The sequence below is a fragment of the Anabrus simplex genome, chromosome 6 (assembly GCF_040414725.1).
Source record: "Anabrus simplex isolate iqAnaSimp1 chromosome 6, ASM4041472v1, whole genome shotgun sequence".
NCBI classification, from domain to species: Eukaryota; Metazoa; Arthropoda; class Insecta; order Orthoptera; family Tettigoniidae; genus Anabrus; species Anabrus simplex.
The window spans coordinates 348,682,585-348,702,140 of NC_090270.1; the positions used below are offsets into that span (position 1 = coordinate 348,682,585).

Sequence of the window (19,556 nt, forward strand, 5' to 3'; positions counted from 1 at the left end):
ATGATGATGATGATGATGATGATGATGATGATGATGATGATGATGCGAGAGAGAGAGAGAGAGAGAGAGAGAGAGAGAGAGAGAGAGAGAGAGAGAGAGAGAGAGAGAGAGTGTGTGTGTGTGTGTGTGTGTGTGTGTGTGTGTGTGTGCTGTTATTTTTCTTTTAGGTTAGTGCAGCATAGTGTGCCCTGTCTGTAGGCGGCCCCTCACGGATTCTTAACTCTTCATTCTACTACGTCCTATTTCGCGTAAGATTACAGGTAAGAAGGGTAATCAGTGCCAGGGCGGAACGTGGGTTCGAATCTCCCTGCCCGCCAAGAAAATCGCGAGGAAGATGGTTTCCAAACAACGTCATCGACACTGTCGTGATAACAATGAAAGCCGTGTCCTAGCAACCGCACGCCGCATGTAGCAGCCCTTCAAAGAGGCGAAAAATGATTTCATTTTATGTTCTTTCAGGTAAGATAAGATACTATCGCTGACCCGTTGATATAACGACGACGTTCGGTAATAAGTTGCAAGTCTGTTGTGCGCTATTTTCTGCAGGTAACTGGGCGTCTCTCATAAGCTTGCTTACGAACGATGATGTACTAGTGCAGGAGAGTGACCCTTGTGCGCGTGTTCCGACAAATCGTAGCATTGACTCCCAGGACTTTGCATTTCTACCTAAGATGAGACGGTTTCCTAATAAGACTGAGAAAGTAACGTTTTCAACGACAAGTGTTAGTTGAAAGTGTCGTGACGTTTTAGGTTAGGTGACGTGAGGAAAGTGCTCGATTTCAGTAGCCTGCACGTCGGCTGACCGACCTTTCGGCAAGTGATGAATTCCATAGAACTAACCTCAACTCCCCATATCATTACCGTTACCGTCCTGGATTTAAATAGGCCATTCTGAGCTCAACTTGGCGAGTTCGATTCCGGTTCACTCCCTTGGTATTTGAATGGCCAAATACGTCGGCCTCATGCCTGTAGATTTACGGGCACGTAAAATAGAAGAACTCCTGCGGGACAAAATTTCGCCTCAGCGGCGTCTCCGGAAACGGTAAATAGTAGTTAGTGGGGCGTAAAGTAAATAACATTTTTCACTACCTACCACTACTACTTCCTGTTAGGCCGGTAGGGATTTTTCGTACTTCGGCAATAATACGTCCATTTGCCCAGCACCTGAACACTGCGTACCTGTACGTCCTACTTTTTCCTCCTTACCTTAGTACTACCGGTTAGAATTCAAAGAATAGGGAGGTTAGGTATCCTGCGTCTAACACGGTCGCCCTTTCACTGCTACCCGGGTCCTATATCCTCTTTTCTGCTGAAGACAAACACCTCAACTTCTCTTCTTAATGTTAATAACTACAATCATCATCTTCATTACCTGATTGCTTTCACGAGTTCGCAGGAATTGATAGGCCTAGAATGGAGACCCTGTACTAAGACATGATTGCAGCGAACCGAGAAAAGGGGCATAAACTGATCGTGGATCTGCTAACTTCAAGCTAAATTACGCACACTTTTATCATCACCAGTCTTGAAAACTGGGAAGGAGGCCTGCATCTTCTCATTACAGGGTAGATGCTAGATATTTCGGGTGCAATATACTGCAGGTTAGGCTTGGATCACCTAAACTAATTAAGAAAAAATAAAAATCTTGAGGTACCGTACCGGTACTGGTCTGGTCTAGTCATACGAAGAGTAACCCTAGCGCAGCTGGCCTAAAAATCATCAGGTCCCTTTACGCATATCCTCCCATGAATGTAAATGACTCGGTATCCCTCATTACGGTACTTCAATTGATATTTGAGGGAAGAGGACTCTTAAACCTCCTGTTTTCTTCACAGGGTATTCTTTTACAGCACAAACTTGAGTAATAGTAGTAGTAGTAGTAGTAGTAGTAGTAGAAGAAGAAGAAGAAGAAGGAAGGAAGGAAGGAAGGAAGGAAGGAAGGAAGGAAGGAAGGAAGGAAGGAAGGAAGGAAGGAAGGAAGGAAGGAAGGTTGTAGTCAGGAAGGGCATCCAGCCGTATAATCACACCGAATCCACATGGCGAGAGAAGTTGTGTTAACCGTGCATCTACCCTCTGTTAGATCCTTCCTTCCTTCCTTCCTTCCTTCCTTCCTTCCTTCCTGATTTCCATCTGCAAGTAAGAATTGAACGTCCAACGTGTTAACCCAACACGTATTCCTGCAATTCCCGGCGTCGTTCGGACCAGGAGAAAGAAAGAAAGAAAGAAAGAAAGAAAGAAAGAAAGAAAGAAAGAAAGAAAGAAAGAAAGAAAGAGAGAAAGAAAAAGTTCCTTACACGTCGAAAGGGACATAGCATTCTCGCGGTTTCGCACTTTACTGACCTTATTCTTTTTTGAGGTTAGGTATGCCGCTGTACTTGTAAGTCAAAGAAGTAATTGCGTAGCCTTTTTGTAATTACATTCGACGTAACCTCAAACTTTAATACTATTATTTGATGTCAGTTCACGCGATCGTCTTCGTTCTATGCTGCTAATAGTGTGATCGATTCTCGGCGCAGCCAGTAGGTTATTTTAAGGAGGCATACTCTCACTTAATGGCAGCTTTGAAACCAAAGGTCGGTTACGAAAGTTAGGTAAAAGTCGTCGTCGTCGACATAGTAGTAGCGGTAGTTGTTTTTTTTTTAATAGCCTTAGCCTACTGTTGTTGTTTGTTGTTTGAGTCACCAGTCCGTAGACTGGTTTGATGCAGCCCTCCACGCCACCCTATCCTGTGCCAACCTTTTCGTTTCTATGTAACTATTGCATCCTACATGTGCTTGTCATGTCCGTACCTTGGTCTACCCCTACAGTTCTTACCGCCTACACATCGTTCTAAAACCAACTGAATAAGTCCTGGGTGTCTTAAGATGGGTCCTATCATTGTATCTCTTGTTCTCATCCAATTTTTTCTGAAGTTGTTCTCTGTAGGCAGCTCCCTCGGAAGCTTCTGTCTACCTCAAGCTGTCCAACTTGAGGGAGGACGCGATCGGCTGTAATATTGGAACAATTAGTAATACCGCCTGGTGTAGATATACTATATATGGGCTTCTTTTCGATTGTGAATAGGCCTAGAGATATTCGGTCCTGGCTTTGTTGCCCGGGGTAGGCGGGACGTTTCTACCAGGCTGTGCTTCCCTCCTACAGGTCAGGGACAAAGTCTTTCGTGAGACTTAACCGGCTGTCTTCCGGTCTGGGCCTTTAGGTACGCCCTGAAATACACCTAGACGTTCTAGGATTCCTCTTTAACTAGGCTTCTCTTCTCTTCCCTTACAAGGGCCTTAAAACAGCAGGAAGTGAGAGAGGGTACCTGACCGTGAGGCAAGTGCCTATGGCCCTAAATACTGCGACTAAAATGAACTTAAAGAGCTAGCAAGAGACCTGGAATCTGACAAGTCGTGGAAACTAGTCCCTAATTTATATGTTTCCTTCTTTATGCCCTTTTATGCAATGCTATTAGAGGCAGATTACGGTGGGTCTCCTTGCTACTGCAGAAATCCACCTGAAGGCCGAACGTCCCTTGCTCTCATTCGAAAGTGGCTAGAGTCCACGAACAGTTCTCTGCCTTGGCAGCTAGAGGAAGGATGGGACTTCCTTCAGGTAAGCGGTGGTCGCTCCCGGGGGCGTCGCGACGACGGCGGCTGCCCCTAAATGTCGGCATGGAGAGGGAGCTGAGGAAATGCTGTCCATGGAACACACCTGCGCCAGGACGCCCTGAACAAGGCGGGCAGCACTTCTTTCATTTGAGGAGCAGCATTAATCCTTTGGCTATCCCTTCCTACCTTGAACTGAACCTTCCGCCGCCCCCACGGGACGCAGGGTGCACGAGAAAGGAGCTAGGAAGCACGTCCCCAACTTATCGCCGCGCAGCCCACCCGACAGCTAGCCACTGCTGTTTCCTGCGCGGTCCGAGTAGCCTGATACACTCCGCCATTCGGGAAAATTTAACACATTCGCACCGTGACCATGGCTGACACTGCAACAGCATCGGCAGCATCCGCACCCGCCTCGGCTCCGGCCCAGGCGTCGCCCAAGAAGAACAAGGCTTCCGCATCCAAGAAACCTCGCACCAAGCCTGCACATCCGAAAACCTCCGAGATGGTGGGCAGTGCCATCAAGAGCCTCAAGGAGCGAGGTGGATCTTCTCTCCAAGCTATCAAGAAGTACATCTCTGCCAACTACAAGGTGGACTCTGAGAAGCTGGCCCCATTCATCAAGAAGTACCTGAAATCTGCTGTGGCTTCCGGAGAGCTGGTCCAGACCAAGGGGAAGGGAGCTTCAGGTTCCTTCAAACTCGCCTCAGCTGCCAAGCCGGAGAAAGCCAGCGCAGCCCCTGTCAAGCGGTCCGCCGCCCCCAAGGAGAAGCGCATCCCCAAGGCGAAGAAGGCTGGGGGAGCCAAGGCTGCAGCCAAGAAAGCCATTTCCAAAAAGCCTGCTGAGAAGAAGAAGGCAGCTCCTGCTCCCAAACCAAAGCAGAAGGCTCCTTCCAAGGCTAAGAAGGCCGCCAAGGTGCCCACTAAGAAACCTAAGGCACCTAAGCCTAAAAAGGCCGCTAAGCCCAAGGCCTCGCCTAAAAAGGCACCTGCAAAAAGGAAGTGAGAACCCTCGAGGTTCTTACACTACCCGTGCACCTCTTGCTCTCACGAGAGCGGAGGTTGCAAAAACGGCCCTTATCAGGGCCATCACCTTCTTTCTAAAAGAGCCTATGAAGTCTTTGAATGTGAACCCTGGCCTCTCTCCTACCTCTGTCTCATAAAGAGGCAAGTGTGCACAAGTGCCCCACTACTCTCTTATTATTATTATTATTATTATTATTATTATTATTATTATTATTATTATTATTATTATTATTATTATTATTTAGTATTTTCTTTACTGTTATTGCACTTGGAGTTTTCCTTAATCCCCTTGGCACAACAACCACCATCAAGATTTATATACTTTGTTATTATTATTATTATTATTATTATTATCAACATCGCCTTTATTATTCAGTATTTTCTTTACTATGATTGCTCTAGGACTCTTCGCATCGTCCTGTGGAATAAAAAATAAAATAAAAAAACCCACCGCCATCCAGATGTATATACTTTGTCGTTGTTGTTATTATTATTATTATTATTATTATTATTATTAAGTTTTGTGTCTACTGCGCTTGCACTTGGAAGGTTCACATCATCCCCTGGAAACAACAACAACCACCACCACCACCACCATCATCATCATCAAGATTTATATTATTATTATTTATTTCCTTTTAAAGAATATTTTAATTCACTGCCCGTGCTAGCTCAGAGACTACGACTGCTCTTTCTGGGATATTTTGGTGGCCCTGAAAAGGGCCGTTTGGTGAAAGGTCCAGCGTTAAGCTAGCTCTGGACTTAGGCACGCTCCCCTCGGATGCGGCGGGCGAGCTGGATGTCCTTTGGCATGATGGTGACACGCTTGGCATGGATGGCACACAAGTTGGTGTCTTCGAAAAGACCCACCAGGTAGGCTTCGCTGGCCTCCTGCAAGGCCATGACGGCCGAGCTCTGGAAGCGCAGGTCGGTCTTGAAGTCCTGAGCTATTTCTCTCACGAGCCGCTGGAAAGGCAGCTTGCGGATGAGCAGCTCGGTGCTCTTCTGGTAGCGCCTGATCTCACGGAGGGCCACGGTACCGGGCCTGTACCGATGAGGCTTCTTCACTCCACCCGTGGCAGGCGCGCTCTTACGGGCAGCCTTGGTTGCCAGCTGCTTGCGGGGGGCCTTGCCTCCGGTGGATTTACGTGCAGTCTGCTTCGTCCGGGCCATGACGTACGGTACTCACTGTCGACACGCTGCAGGGAGAATAACAGGAGCTCGCTCCCGCTCGCCTTGTTTTATTCCTTCGCTTCCCCCTCCCTGTGCTGCTGCAGCGCTGCCATTCGCTAGCCAGTTGCCGACGTCACCGGGGCCAGGCTCGTTCAACAAAAGCACAGGCAAAAGCGGGGCCTGGCACATTCGAGCTCTGAACTCGCTGTTGTACTGATCTACCATGACCGGACGAGGCAAGGGAGGAAAGGGACTCGGCAAAGGAGGCGCCAAGCGTCACAGGAAGGTGCTCCGAGACAACATCCAGGGCATCACCAAGCCTGCCATCAGACGTCTCGCCCGCAGAGGTGGGGTCAAGCGTATCTCGGGCCTAATCTACGAGGAGACTCGTGGCGTGCTCAAGGTTTTCCTGGAGAACGTCATCCGGGATGCCGTAACATACACCGAGCACGCCAAGAGGAAGACCGTGACCGCCATGGACGTAGTGTACGCCCTCAAGAGACAGGGACGTACCCTTTACGGTTTCGGCGGTTAGATCTCTTCCGAGCGTGCTCCCGGCAGGGGGCATGCAGTGTTTAAAAAAAACGGCCCTTTTCAGGGCCACCACTTACCTCTCAAAAGAGCTTTGTGTCCCGTGTCCAGTACTCCTCTAGCATTGCTTGTGCAGCACTTCTTCCTAGGAGGTACTGTACTGTACTGTACTGTACAGTACACTTCTCCTCGAGCCCTGCAGAGAAGAAAATATGCCCTCAACGTTAGTAATGAAGTCTAGTCTGAAGTTTATTTTTAATGGACACTAGATATCTGTATCTGATCCTCTTTCTTTCTTTCTTTCTTTCTTTCTTTCTTTCTTTCTTTCTTTCTTTCATTCAGAAACTAATCACTTGGCTTCTTTCTAAATAAATAAATAAATAAATAAATAAATAAATAAATGCTAAAACGTGCCTATTCCTCTGGTTCATTCTACTCTGATAACCTACTCCAGTTTTGAAGGTTATACCGTAAACTGGTATGATATTAAAAGTACTTCTTATGCAACCTTCCTTCCTTCCTTCCTTCCTTCCTTCCTTCCTTCCTTCCTTCCTTCCTTCCTTCCTTCCTTCCTTCAATTAATGAACTGTGTAATATATCATTAAGTTGGCTAGGCTATTTTCTGTCCTAAACACTAAATTCCAGCATCTGTTGCTACTGAAGGGACACTAAACACAATTCTTCTCTTTGCTGTTGTTGTTCTTGGTTTCACTATTATTATTATTATTATTATTATTATTATTATTATTATTATTATTAGAGACCTGTATGTACTGTACTGTACTGTACTGCTCTTTCTCTTTTGACACCTCCTTTACTACTGAGCAATAAAGCCTGACAAGCAACTCTTTCCTTAACCAGCTGGTGGCCCTGAAAAGGGCCGTTTTTTAAATTTTTGCCTGGGAAACCAAGGCTAAGGCAATTAAGCCTTCTTCTCGGTCTTCTTGGGCAGGAGCACTGCCTGAATATTGGGCAGCACACCTCCCTGGGCAATGGTCACACCAGACAGGAGTTTGTTTAACTCCTCATCATTACGTATGGCCAACTGCAAGTGACGGGGGATGATCCTCGTCTTCTTGTTGTCACGGGCTGCATTGCCTGCCAACTCAAGAACTTCAGCAGCCAGGTACTCCATGACCGCAGCCAGGTACACGGGAGCACCAGCACCCACTCGCTCTGCATAGTTTCCCTTGCGGAGGAGACGGTGGATACGCCCGACAGGAAACTGCAGGCCTGCACGGCTGGAACGGCTTTTGGACTTGCCCTTAACTTTTCCTCCCTTGCCTCGTCCTGACATGATGCTCTGCTAGTCTGCTTCGCACCAAATGGTATTTTGCAGCCTTGTGACCACCAGTTTTGTACTCTGGCAGGTTACGCGAGGCAGCGAGCCAGCCAATGAGGCTGCAGCTAGTTCGCCCCCATTGGCTAGTACGACACAGGCGTTTTCTTTCAAATACACGCTGAAACCGGGTGCCCCCAGCCATCCTCGTCGCCGCCTGGAGCGCTACCCCGGCCGCCTGTTCACTGCTAGCCCCGGCTAGCTCCCCGCTAACAGCCTCAAGAGACTCCCGGCAACGGCCGCCATCTTGCCGTTTTCAGGGCGGTCCGACTTTTCGGATATACTCCTACCAGTCGTACTGCGGTCTCTCATATTCCCACCAGGGAAGTCGTCCTGCGAGGCCGCTCAGTCAGCCAGCCTGCATACCACCACCCAGCAAATTTGTCAGTCTCCTAGTGTGGTCACCTGTTCGTGCCTTGTCCCGGCGTGACCCGGTCAAAAACTACACCTGGCACGACTGGTACCCGCTACGAGAAGCCCGGGTCCTCATTCGAGTTTGACCAAGCAGTGCTAGCTCCTTCCAAGACCCAAGACCCAGTACCCCCCCCCCCCCCCCACCTTCCATGTCTACCCCTCTTCATAATATGGATCCCCCCGGTGGATTGAGTAGCTGGGGCCCATATTGTAACTTTAACGTCCCATTTAACTTCATTTTCGACGAATCTATTTCCTTCAATGACAGCATCCCTTACATAGCCATATTCCATCCTAAATCTACATCCAAACCCTCACTTCGACGACATAGGACTCTCATCGCAACTGCTCTGCACTCACTATCCAGCAAAATCTACGGTGTTGCAGAAAATGAAGAAAATCACAACGTCTTCATCTACGCAACCAGTCGTGATCATATCACTGACATCTACGAAACTCTCAAGAAAAACCAAATCCCATCCAATATCTACTCCTCTATCCCCCCTCAGCATCAAGTGGAAGAAGAACAAGAAGACCTTCAGGAACATGAAGATTCTCCCGCTGAAGACGAAGATGAACATCCCTTCGAACGTCCCTTCCACTACACTCGGAAAAACACCACATTTCCCATCTCTTCCAAATGTGAAATTATCATTATCCCATTAACCAACCCTGGACCTGTTCCCCTCACCAGGCAATCAGTTATCCAAGCAATTCAACCCATTATGGCCCATCATATCGCTGTCATTGAGGAAACTCACAACAATCACATGATCATCACCCCTACCTACAACAAATCAATCCAAACCATCCTCAACAAGCTCAAAACCGCCTCCATCCCCCCTCCAATAGTATTCAACCCCGTCACCATCTCTGCTACTCAAAAAGACCCTCTACCTCAGCCTGTATTCACCCTCTCAGTTTCCGAAACCTCTACTGTAGACATCCCTCCCCCACCTACCCAGTCCACCGAAGCCCAAACCGACCCTTCACCTACACTCACAGACACGGAATCAGGGACAAGCGTCCCTATTCCAACTACACTAAACAGAAACACGCAGACTGGCAGGAGGCGCAGAAAACCTTCTGCCAGACTCGCCACCCACACCAACATGCAAACACCTTCCAAAACACACAAACCACCCTCCTCCCTTGTTACACAATGCTTTAACTGCTTAAAGCTGTACCACTCCGCTGCTTCATGCACGGAAGGCACTCGATGCAATAGGTGTGGCGGCCCTCACCGCCATACCAGCTGCACTATACCAAGGGACCAGGCGAGGTGCGCTAACTGTGAAGGCAGTCACGCTGCCTCATACCCTGGCTGCCCCTACATCAAGCAAGCAGTTAAAGCGCACTACAAACATTCCAGACACTTACACTCTACCAAACCTCCTCCTCCCCCTAACATACCTTCCTCCTACCATAGTACCATCCCTGCCTCTTACCATGGTACCATCCCCCAACCCAGCCAAGAAACCAACCATCTTCTTCGCCTACTAATCAGTCTACTCTCCCCCCAAGCCAATCCATTACTCCCTCCCATGCCAAGCCGACAGCTAATTGTATATTAGCCCAAGCCAACCTCCTCCCCACCAAGTTTCGTGGTTATTCCCTACCAAGCAGCACCAATCAGTCAACCCCCCACACCCCTGGCTCAGTATCAGCATCACCTCCTCTCCCTTCTTCTTCTTGCACTATGTAAAGATAGTTAAGCAACATTGGGCGTGGCGTCCACCTGGATGGGTGACCCACGTCACATCAGCTTACTACCTCATCTCAACGCACGAGCAAACTACCACCAGTAATGCATTCAGATACCCTGGTACAAACCCAGGGCCTCCCACGTGCGTCGCCCCTCTACGGGGCGCAGGTCATATTCTGACCAGCTATGACTTATGAAACAGGACTCCCCTTCCACATACCATCATTCTGTCCAGCATACCTGTGAAGGAGATAGCACCCAAGACCTAATCGGTCGGAGGGCTACAATCCTCATCAGAACCTAATCTCTGGTTTCTGTGTGAGACTTGGGGCATGGCCATGGCCCAGCCATTCGTTTGGATTCTCAGTAGCTACACGAGACAACCATGCCTCCTAAGACTAGCGGAAAGGCCGCCAAGCCGGCAAGGCCCAGAAGAACATCTCCAAGGGAGATAAGAAGAAGAAGCGCAAGAGGAAGGAGAGCTACGCCATCTACATCTACAAAGTACTTAAACAGGTACACCCTGATACTGGCATCTCCAGCAAGGCGATGAGCATCATGAACAGCTTCGTCAACGACATCTTCGAGCGTATCGCCGCGGAGGCTTCCCGTCTGGCCCACTACAACAAGCGCTCCACCATCACTAGTCGGGAGATCCAGACTGCCGTCCGTCTCTTGCTGCCCGGAGAGCTGGCCAAGCACGCCGTCAGCGAGGGCACCAAGGCAGTCACCAAATACACCAGCTCCAAGTAAGGAGCTACAGGGAATAACCACCCTTCTTAAGAAACGGCCCTTTTCAGGGCCACCACACCTTTAAAAAAAAGAGCAGTTGTGTTAGCCTCTTACCCTTAAGCAAACCAAAGGCAAGTTAAAAGGGGGACATCACATCAAAGTGGTTAGCATTGTTACTTTAAGGTCAAAAGAAATTAGAAAACCTCATAATAATAATAATAATAATAATAATAATAATAATAATAATAATAATAATAATAATAATAATAATCGTCGTCGTTAACACCATCATAGCCGGACGGATTATTCAGTCCTTTTGCCGCTTGAAACGACAATCGCACCGCCGTCAAGAACAACAACAACTACTACTACTACTACTACTACTACTACTACCACTACCACGGGGCCCTGGGTCTTTCTTTCTTTTCTTTCTTGAGGAGATTGGTTGGGATTGAATGTAGGCCCTGGGTCGAGTTGGGGTTAGGTTACGACGAAGTGAGGTTAAAACTACTCGGGTTAGGTTCCGCCGCGCCCCGCCGCGCGCGCTCAGTACCGCCCTCGTACGCTCCTCCATCGCGATCTCCGAGCAAAGTCTCGTCTCGACAACGCGCCCGCCCACCTCCAAAGAATAAATAACCGTTGCCTTCTGTACACATGCATCAATGAAGACTTCCTTTCTCGCCAACGGCCATACCATGTTGAATACACCGGTTCTCGTCCGATCACCGCAGTTAAGCAACATTGGGCGTGGTCAGTACTTGGATGGGTGACCGCTTGGGAACACCACGTGCCGTTGGCTCAATTCCCTTTTTACCTACTATTCTGATCTCTAAATAACCCTTTATCATCAACTTTAGCCTTACGGCTGCACAAATGTCGAAATTGATCGATTTTTGTTACATGTGAAACTAACCAGATGTTCTTAACTTTCCAACATGATTCAAGTTTATTGTAGATACTTAACTTCCTCCGAGGTGCCCGCCTAACCTGACCTGATGATGATGATGATGATGATGATGATGATGATGATGATGATGATGATGATGATGATGATGATGATGCGAGAGAGAGAGAGAGAGAGAGAGAGAGAGAGAGAGAGAGAGAGAGAGAGAGAGAGAGAGAGAGAGTGTGTGTGTGTGTGTGTGTGTGTGTGTGTGTGTGTGTGCTGTTATTTTTCTTTTAGGTTAGTGCAGCATAGTGTGCCCTGTCTGTAGGCGGCCCCTCACGGATTCTTAACTCTTCATTCTACTACGTCCTATTTCGCGTAAGATTACAGGTAAGAAGGGTAATCAGTGCCAGGGCGGAACGTGGGTTCGAATCTCCCTGCCCGCCAAGAAAATCGCGAGGAAGATGGTTTCCAAACAACGTCATCGACACTGTCGTGATAACAATGAAAGCCGTGTCCTAGCAACCGCACGCCGCATGTAGCAGCCCTTCAAAGAGGCGAAAAATGATTTCATTTTATGTTCTTTCAGGTAAGATAAGATACTATCGCTGACCCGTTGATATAACGACGACGTTCGGTAATAAGTTGCAAGTCTGTTGTGCGCTATTTTCTGCAGGTAACTGGGCGTCTCTCATAAGCTTGCTTACGAACGATGATGTACTAGTGCAGGAGAGTGACCCTTGTGCGCGTGTTCCGACAAATCGTAGCATTGACTCCCAGGACTTTGCATTTCTACCTAAGATGAGACGGTTTCCTAATAAGACTGAGAAAGTAACGTTTTCAACGACAAGTGTTAGTTGAAAGTGTCGTGACGTTTTAGGTTAGGTGACGTGAGGAAAGTGCTCGATTTCAGTAGCCTGCACGTCGGCTGACCGACCTTTCGGCAAGTGATGAATTCCATAGAACTAACCTCAACTCCCCATATCATTACCGTTACCGTCCTGGATTTAAATAGGCCATTCTGAGCTCAACTTGGCGAGTTCGATTCCGGTTCACTCCCTTGGTATTTGAATGGCCAAATACGTCGGCCTCATGCCTGTAGATTTACGGGCACGTAAAATAGAAGAACTCCTGCGGGACAAAATTTCGCCTCAGCGGCGTCTCCGGAAACGGTAAATAGTAGTTAGTGGGGCGTAAAGTAAATAACATTTTTCACTACCTACCACTACTACTTCCTGTTAGGCCGGTAGGGATTTTTCGTACTTCGGCAATAATACGTCCATTTGCCCAGCACCTGAACACTGCGTACCTGTACGTCCTACTTTTTCCTCCTTACCTTAGTACTACCGGTTAGAATTCAAAGAATAGGGAGGTTAGGTATCCTGCGTCTAACACGGTCGCCCTTTCACTGCTACCCGGGTCCTATATCCTCTTTTCTGCTGAAGACAAACACCTCAACTTCTCTTCTTAATGTTAATAACTACAATCATCATCTTCATTACCTGATTGCTTTCACGAGTTCGCAGGAATTGATAGGCCTAGAATGGAGACCCTGTACTAAGACATGATTGCAGCGAACCGAGAAAAGGGGCATAAACTGATCGTGGATCTGCTAACTTCAAGCTAAATTACGCACACTTTTATCATCACCAGTCTTGAAAACTGGGAAGGAGGCCTGCATCTTCTCATTACAGGGTAGATGCTAGATATTTCGGGTGCAATATACTGCAGGTTAGGCTTGGATCACCTAAACTAATTAAGAAAAAATAAAAATCTTGAGGTACCGTACCGGTACTGGTCTGGTCTAGTCATACGAAGAGTAACCCTAGCGCAGCTGGCCTAAAAATCATCAGGTCCCTTTACGCATATCCTCCCATGAATGTAAATGACTCGGTATCCCTCATTACGGTACTTCAATTGATATTTGAGGGAAGAGGACTCTTAAACCTCCTGTTTTCTTCACAGGGTATTCTTTTACAGCACAAACTTGAGTAATAGTAGTAGTAGTAGTAGTAGTAGTAGTAGAAGAAGAAGAAGAAGAAGGAAGGAAGGAAGGAAGGAAGGAAGGAAGGAAGGAAGGAAGGAAGGAAGGAAGGAAGGAAGGAAGGAAGGAAGGAAGGTTGTAGTCAGGAAGGGCATCCAGCCGTATAATCACACCGAATCCACATGGCGAGAGAAGTTGTGTTAACCGTGCATCTACCCTCTGTTAGATCCTTCCTTCCTTCCTTCCTTCCTTCCTTCCTTCCTTCCTGATTTCCATCTGCAAGTAAGAATTGAACGTCCAACGTGTTAACCCAACACGTATTCCTGCAATTCCCGGCGTCGTTCGGACCAGGAGAAAGAAAGAAAGAAAGAAAGAAAGAAAGAAAGAAAGAAAGAAAGAAAGAAAGAAAGAAAGAAAGAAAGAGAGAAAGAAAAAGTTCCTTACACGTCGAAAGGGACATAGCATTCTCGCGGTTTCGCACTTTACTGACCTTATTCTTTTTTGAGGTTAGGTATGCCGCTGTACTTGTAAGTCAAAGAAGTAATTGCGTAGCCTTTTTGTAATTACATTCGACGTAACCTCAAACTTTAATACTATTATTTGATGTCAGTTCACGCGATCGTCTTCGTTCTATGCTGCTAATAGTGTGATCGATTCTCGGCGCAGCCAGTAGGTTATTTTAAGGAGGCATACTCTCACTTAATGGCAGCTTTGAAACCAAAGGTCGGTTACGAAAGTTAGGTAAAAGTCGTCGTCGTCGACATAGTAGTAGCGGTAGTTGTTTTTTTTTTAATAGCCTTAGCCTACTGTTGTTGTTTGTTGTTTGAGTCACCAGTCCGTAGACTGGTTTGATGCAGCCCTCCACGCCACCCTATCCTGTGCCAACCTTTTCGTTTCTATGTAACTATTGCATCCTACATGTGCTTGTCATGTCCGTACCTTGGTCTACCCCTACAGTTCTTACCGCCTACACATCGTTCTAAAACCAACTGAATAAGTCCTGGGTGTCTTAAGATGGGTCCTATCATTGTATCTCTTGTTCTCATCCAATTTTTTCTGAAGTTGTTCTCTGTAGGCAGCTCCCTCGGAAGCTTCTGTCTACCTCAAGCTGTCCAACTTGAGGGAGGACGCGATCGGCTGTAATATTGGAACAATTAGTAATACCGCCTGGTGTAGATATACTATATATGGGCTTCTTTTCGATTGTGAATAGGCCTAGAGATATTCGGTCCTGGCTTTGTTGCCCGGGGTAGGCGGGACGTTTCTACCAGGCTGTGCTTCCCTCCTACAGGTCAGGGACAAAGTCTTTCGTGAGACTTAACCGGCTGTCTTCCGGTCTGGGCCTTTAGGTACGCCCTGAAATACACCTAGACGTTCTAGGATTCCTCTTTAACTAGGCTTCTCTTCTCTTCCCTTACAAGGGCCTTAAAACAGCAGGAAGTGAGAGAGGGTACCTGACCGTGAGGCAAGTGCCTATGGCCCTAAATACTGCGACTAAAATGAACTTAAAGAGCTAGCAAGAGACCTGGAATCTGACAAGTCGTGGAAACTAGTCCCTAATTTATATGTTTCCTTCTTTATGCCCTTTTATGCAATGCTATTAGAGGCAGATTACGGTGGGTCTCCTTGCTACTGCAGAAATCCACCTGAAGGCCGAACGTCCCTTGCTCTCATTCGAAAGTGGCTAGAGTCCACGAACAGTTCTCTGCCTTGGCAGCTAGAGGAAGGATGGGACTTCCTTCAGGTAAGCGGTGGTCGCTCCCGGGGGCGTCGCGACGACGGCGGCTGCCCCTAAATGTCGGCATGGAGAGGGAGCTGAGGAAATGCTGTCCATGGAACACACCTGCGCCAGGACGCCCTGAACAAGGCGGGCAGCACTTCTTTCATTTGAGGAGCAGCATTAATCCTTTGGCTATCCCTTCCTACCTTGAACTGAACCTTCCGCCGCCCCCACGGGACGCAGGGTGCACGAGAAAGGAGCTAGGAAGCACGTCCCCAACTTATCGCCGCGCAGCCCACCCGACAGCTAGCCACTGCTGTTTCCTGCGCGGTCCGAGTAGCCTGATACACTCCGCCATTCGGGAAAATTTAACACATTCGCACCGTGACCATGGCTGACACTGCAACAGCATCGGCAGCATCCGCACCCGCCTCGGCTCCGGCCCAGGCGTCGCCCAAGAAGAACAAGGCTTCCGCATCCAAGAAACCTCGCACCAAGCCTGCACATCCGAAAACCTCCGAGATGGTGGGCAGTGCCATCAAGAGCCTCAAGGAGCGAGGTGGATCTTCTCTCCAAGCTATCAAGAAGTACATCTCTGCCAACTACAAGGTGGACTCTGAGAAGCTGGCCCCATTCATCAAGAAGTACCTGAAATCTGCTGTGGCTTCCGGAGAGCTGGTCCAGACCAAGGGGAAGGGAGCTTCAGGTTCCTTCAAACTCGCCTCAGCTGCCAAGCCGGAGAAAGCCAGCGCAGCCCCTGTCAAGCGGTCCGCCGCCCCCAAGGAGAAGCGCATCCCCAAGGCGAAGAAGGCTGGGGGAGCCAAGGCTGCAGCCAAGAAAGCCATTTCCAAAAAGCCTGCTGAGAAGAAGAAGGCAGCTCCTGCTCCCAAACCAAAGCAGAAGGCTCCTTCCAAGGCTAAGAAGGCCGCCAAGGTGCCCACTAAGAAACCTAAGGCACCTAAGCCTAAAAAGGCCGCTAAGCCCAAGGCCTCGCCTAAAAAGGCACCTGCAAAAAGGAAGTGAGAACCCTCGAGGTTCTTACACTACCCGTGCACCTCTTGCTCTCACGAGAGCGGAGGTTGCAAAAACGGCCCTTATCAGGGCCATCACCTTCTTTCTAAAAGAGCCTATGAAGTCTTTGAATGTGAACCCTGGCCTCTCTCCTACCTCTGTCTCATAAAGAGGCAAGTGTGCACAAGTGCCCCACTACTCTCTTATTATTATTATTATTATTATTATTATTATTATTATTATTATTATTATTATTATTATTATTATTATTATTTAGTATTTTCTTTACTGTTATTGCACTTGGAGTTTTCCTTAATCCCCTTGGCACAACAACCACCATCAAGATTTATATACTTTGTTATTATTATTATTATTATTATTATTATCAACATCGCCTTTATTATTCAGTATTTTCTTTACTATGATTGCTCTAGGACTCTTCGCATCGTCCTGTGGAATAAAAAATAAAATAAAAAAACCCACCGCCATCCAGATGTATATACTTTGTCGTTGTTGTTATTATTATTATTATTATTATTATTATTATTAAGTTTTGTGTCTACTGCGCTTGCACTTGGAAGGTTCACATCATCCCCTGGAAACAACAACAACCACCACCACCACCACCATCATCATCATCAAGATTTATATTATTATTATTTATTTCCTTTTAAAGAATATTTTAATTCACTGCCCGTGCTAGCTCAGAGACTACGACTGCTCTTTCTGGGATATTTTGGTGGCCCTGAAAAGGGCCGTTTGGTGAAAGGTCCAGCGTTAAGCTAGCTCTGGACTTAGGCACGCTCCCCTCGGATGCGGCGGGCGAGCTGGATGTCCTTTGGCATGATGGTGACACGCTTGGCATGGATGGCACACAAGTTGGTGTCTTCGAAAAGACCCACCAGGTAGGCTTCGCTGGCCTCCTGCAAGGCCATGACGGCCGAGCTCTGGAAGCGCAGGTCGGTCTTGAAGTCCTGAGCTATTTCTCTCACGAGCCGCTGGAAAGGCAGCTTGCGGATGAGCAGCTCGGTGCTCTTCTGGTAGCGCCTGATCTCACGGAGGGCCACGGTACCGGGCCTGTACCGATGAGGCTTCTTCACTCCACCCGTGGCAGGCGCGCTCTTACGGGCAGCCTTGGTTGCCAGCTGCTTGCGGGGGGCCTTGCCTCCGGTGGATTTACGTGCAGTCTGCTTCGTCCGGGCCATGACGTACGGTACTCACTGTCGACACGCTGCAGGGAGAATAACAGGAGCTCGCTCCCGCTCGCCTTGTTTTATTCCTTCGCTTCCCCCTCCCTGTGCTGCTGCAGCGCTGCCATTCGCTAGCCAGTTGCCGACGTCACCGGGGCCAGGCTCGTTCAACAAAAGCACAGGCAAAAGCGGGGCCTGGCACATTCGAGCTCTGAACTCGCTGTTGTACTGATCTACCATGACCGGACGAGGCAAGGGAGGAAAGGGACTCGGCAAAGGAGGCGCCAAGCGTCACAGGAAGGTGCTCCGAGACAACATCCAGGGCATCACCAAGCCTGCCATCAGACGTCTCGCCCGCAGAGGTGGGGTCAAGCGTATCTCGGGCCTAATCTACGAGGAGACTCGTGGCGTGCTCAAGGTTTTCCTGGAGAACGTCATCCGGGATGCCGTAACATACACCGAGCACGCCAAGAGGAAGACCGTGACCGCCATGGACGTAGTGTACGCCCTCAAGAGACAGGGACGTACCCTTTACGGTTTCGGCGGTTAGATCTCTTCCGAGCGTGCTCCCGGCAGGGGGCATGCAGTGTTTAAAAAAAACGGCCCTTTTCAGGGCCACCACTTACCTCTCAAAAGAGCTTTGTGTCCCGTGTCCAGTACTCCTCTAGCATTGCTTGTGCAGCACTTCTTCCTAGGAGGTACTGTACTGTACTGTACTGTACAGTACACTTCTCCTCGAGCCCTGCAGAGAAGAAAATATGCCCTCAACGTTAGTAATGAAGTCTAGTCTGAAGTTTATTTTTAATGGACACTAGATATCTGTATCTGATCCTCTTTCTTTCTTTCTTTCTTTCTTTCTTTCTTTCTTTCTTTCTTTCTTTCATTCAGAAACTAATCACTTGGCTTCTTTCTAAATAAATAAATAAATAAATAAATAAATAAATAAATGCTAAAACGTGCCTATTCCTCTGGTTCATTCTACTCTGATAACCTACTCCAGTTTTGAAGGTTATACCGTAAACTGGTATGATATTAAAAGTACTTCTTATGCAACCTTCCTTCCTTCCTTCCTTCCTTCCTTCCTTCCTTCCTTCCTTCCTTCCTTCCTTCCTTCCTTCCTTCAATTAATGAACTGTGTAATATATCATTAAGTTGGCTAGGCTATTTTCTGTCCTAAACACTAAATTCCAGCATCTGTTGCTACTGAAGGGACACTAAACACAATTCTTCTCTTTGCTGTTGTTGTTCTTGGTTTCACTATTATTATTATTATTATTATTATTATTATTATTATTATTATTATTAGAGACCTGTATGTACTGTACTGTACTGTACTGCTCTTTCTCTTTTGACACCTCCTTTACTACTGAGCAATAAAGCCTGACAAGCAACTCTTTCCTTAACCAGCTGGTGGCCCTGAAAAGGGCCGTTTTTTAAATTTTTGCCTGGGAAACCAAGGCTAAGGCAATTAAGCCTTCTTCTCGGTCTTCTTGGGCAGGAGCACTGCCTGAATATTGGGCAGCACACCTCCCTGGGCAATGGTCACACCAGACAGGAGTTTGTTTAACTCCTCATCATTACGTATGGCCAACTGCAAGTGACGGGGGATGATCCTCGTCTTCTTGTTGTCACGGGCTGCATTGCCTGCCAACTCAAGAACTTCAGCAGCCAGGTACTCCATGACCGCAGCCAGGTACACGGGAGCACCAGCACCCACTCGCTCTGCATAGTTTCCCTTGCGGAGGAGACGGTGGATACGCCCGACAGGAAACTGCAGGCCTGCACGGCTGGAACGGCTTTTGGACTTGCCCTTAACTTTTCCTCCCTTGCCTCGTCCTGACATGATGCTCTGCTAGTCTGCTTCGCACCAAATGGTATTTTGCAGCCTTGTGACCACCAGTTTTGTACTCTGGCAGGTTACGCGAGGCAGCGAGCCAGCCAATGAGGCTGCAGCTAGTTCGCCCCCATTGGCTAGTACGACACAGGCGTTTTCTTTCAAATACACGCTGAAACCGGGTGCCCCCAGCCATTCGTTTGGATTCTCAGTAGCTACACGAGACAACCATGCCTCCTAAGACTAGCGGAAAGGCCGCCAAGAAAGCCGGCAAGGCCCAGAAGAACATCTCCAAGGGAGATAAGAAGAAGAAGCGCAAGAGGAAGGAGAGCTACGCCATCTACATCTACAAAGTACTTAAACAGGTACACCCTGATACTGGCATCTCCAGCAAGGCGATGAGCATCATGAACAGCTTCGTCAA

The 19,556-nt window shown here is 48.0% G+C and overlaps 1 non-coding gene across 1 annotated transcript; it reads left to right on the top strand.

Annotated features, from left to right (window-relative positions):
• The first annotated feature begins 11,187 nt into the window (after nucleotides 1–11,187).
• On the top strand, nucleotides 11,188–11,306 carry LOC137501351 (5S ribosomal RNA). The gene has a single exon (XR_011018501.1). It is a non-coding gene; the product is annotated as a 5S ribosomal RNA (ribosomal RNA).
• The last annotated feature ends 8,250 nt before the right edge of the window (nucleotides 11,307–19,556 follow it).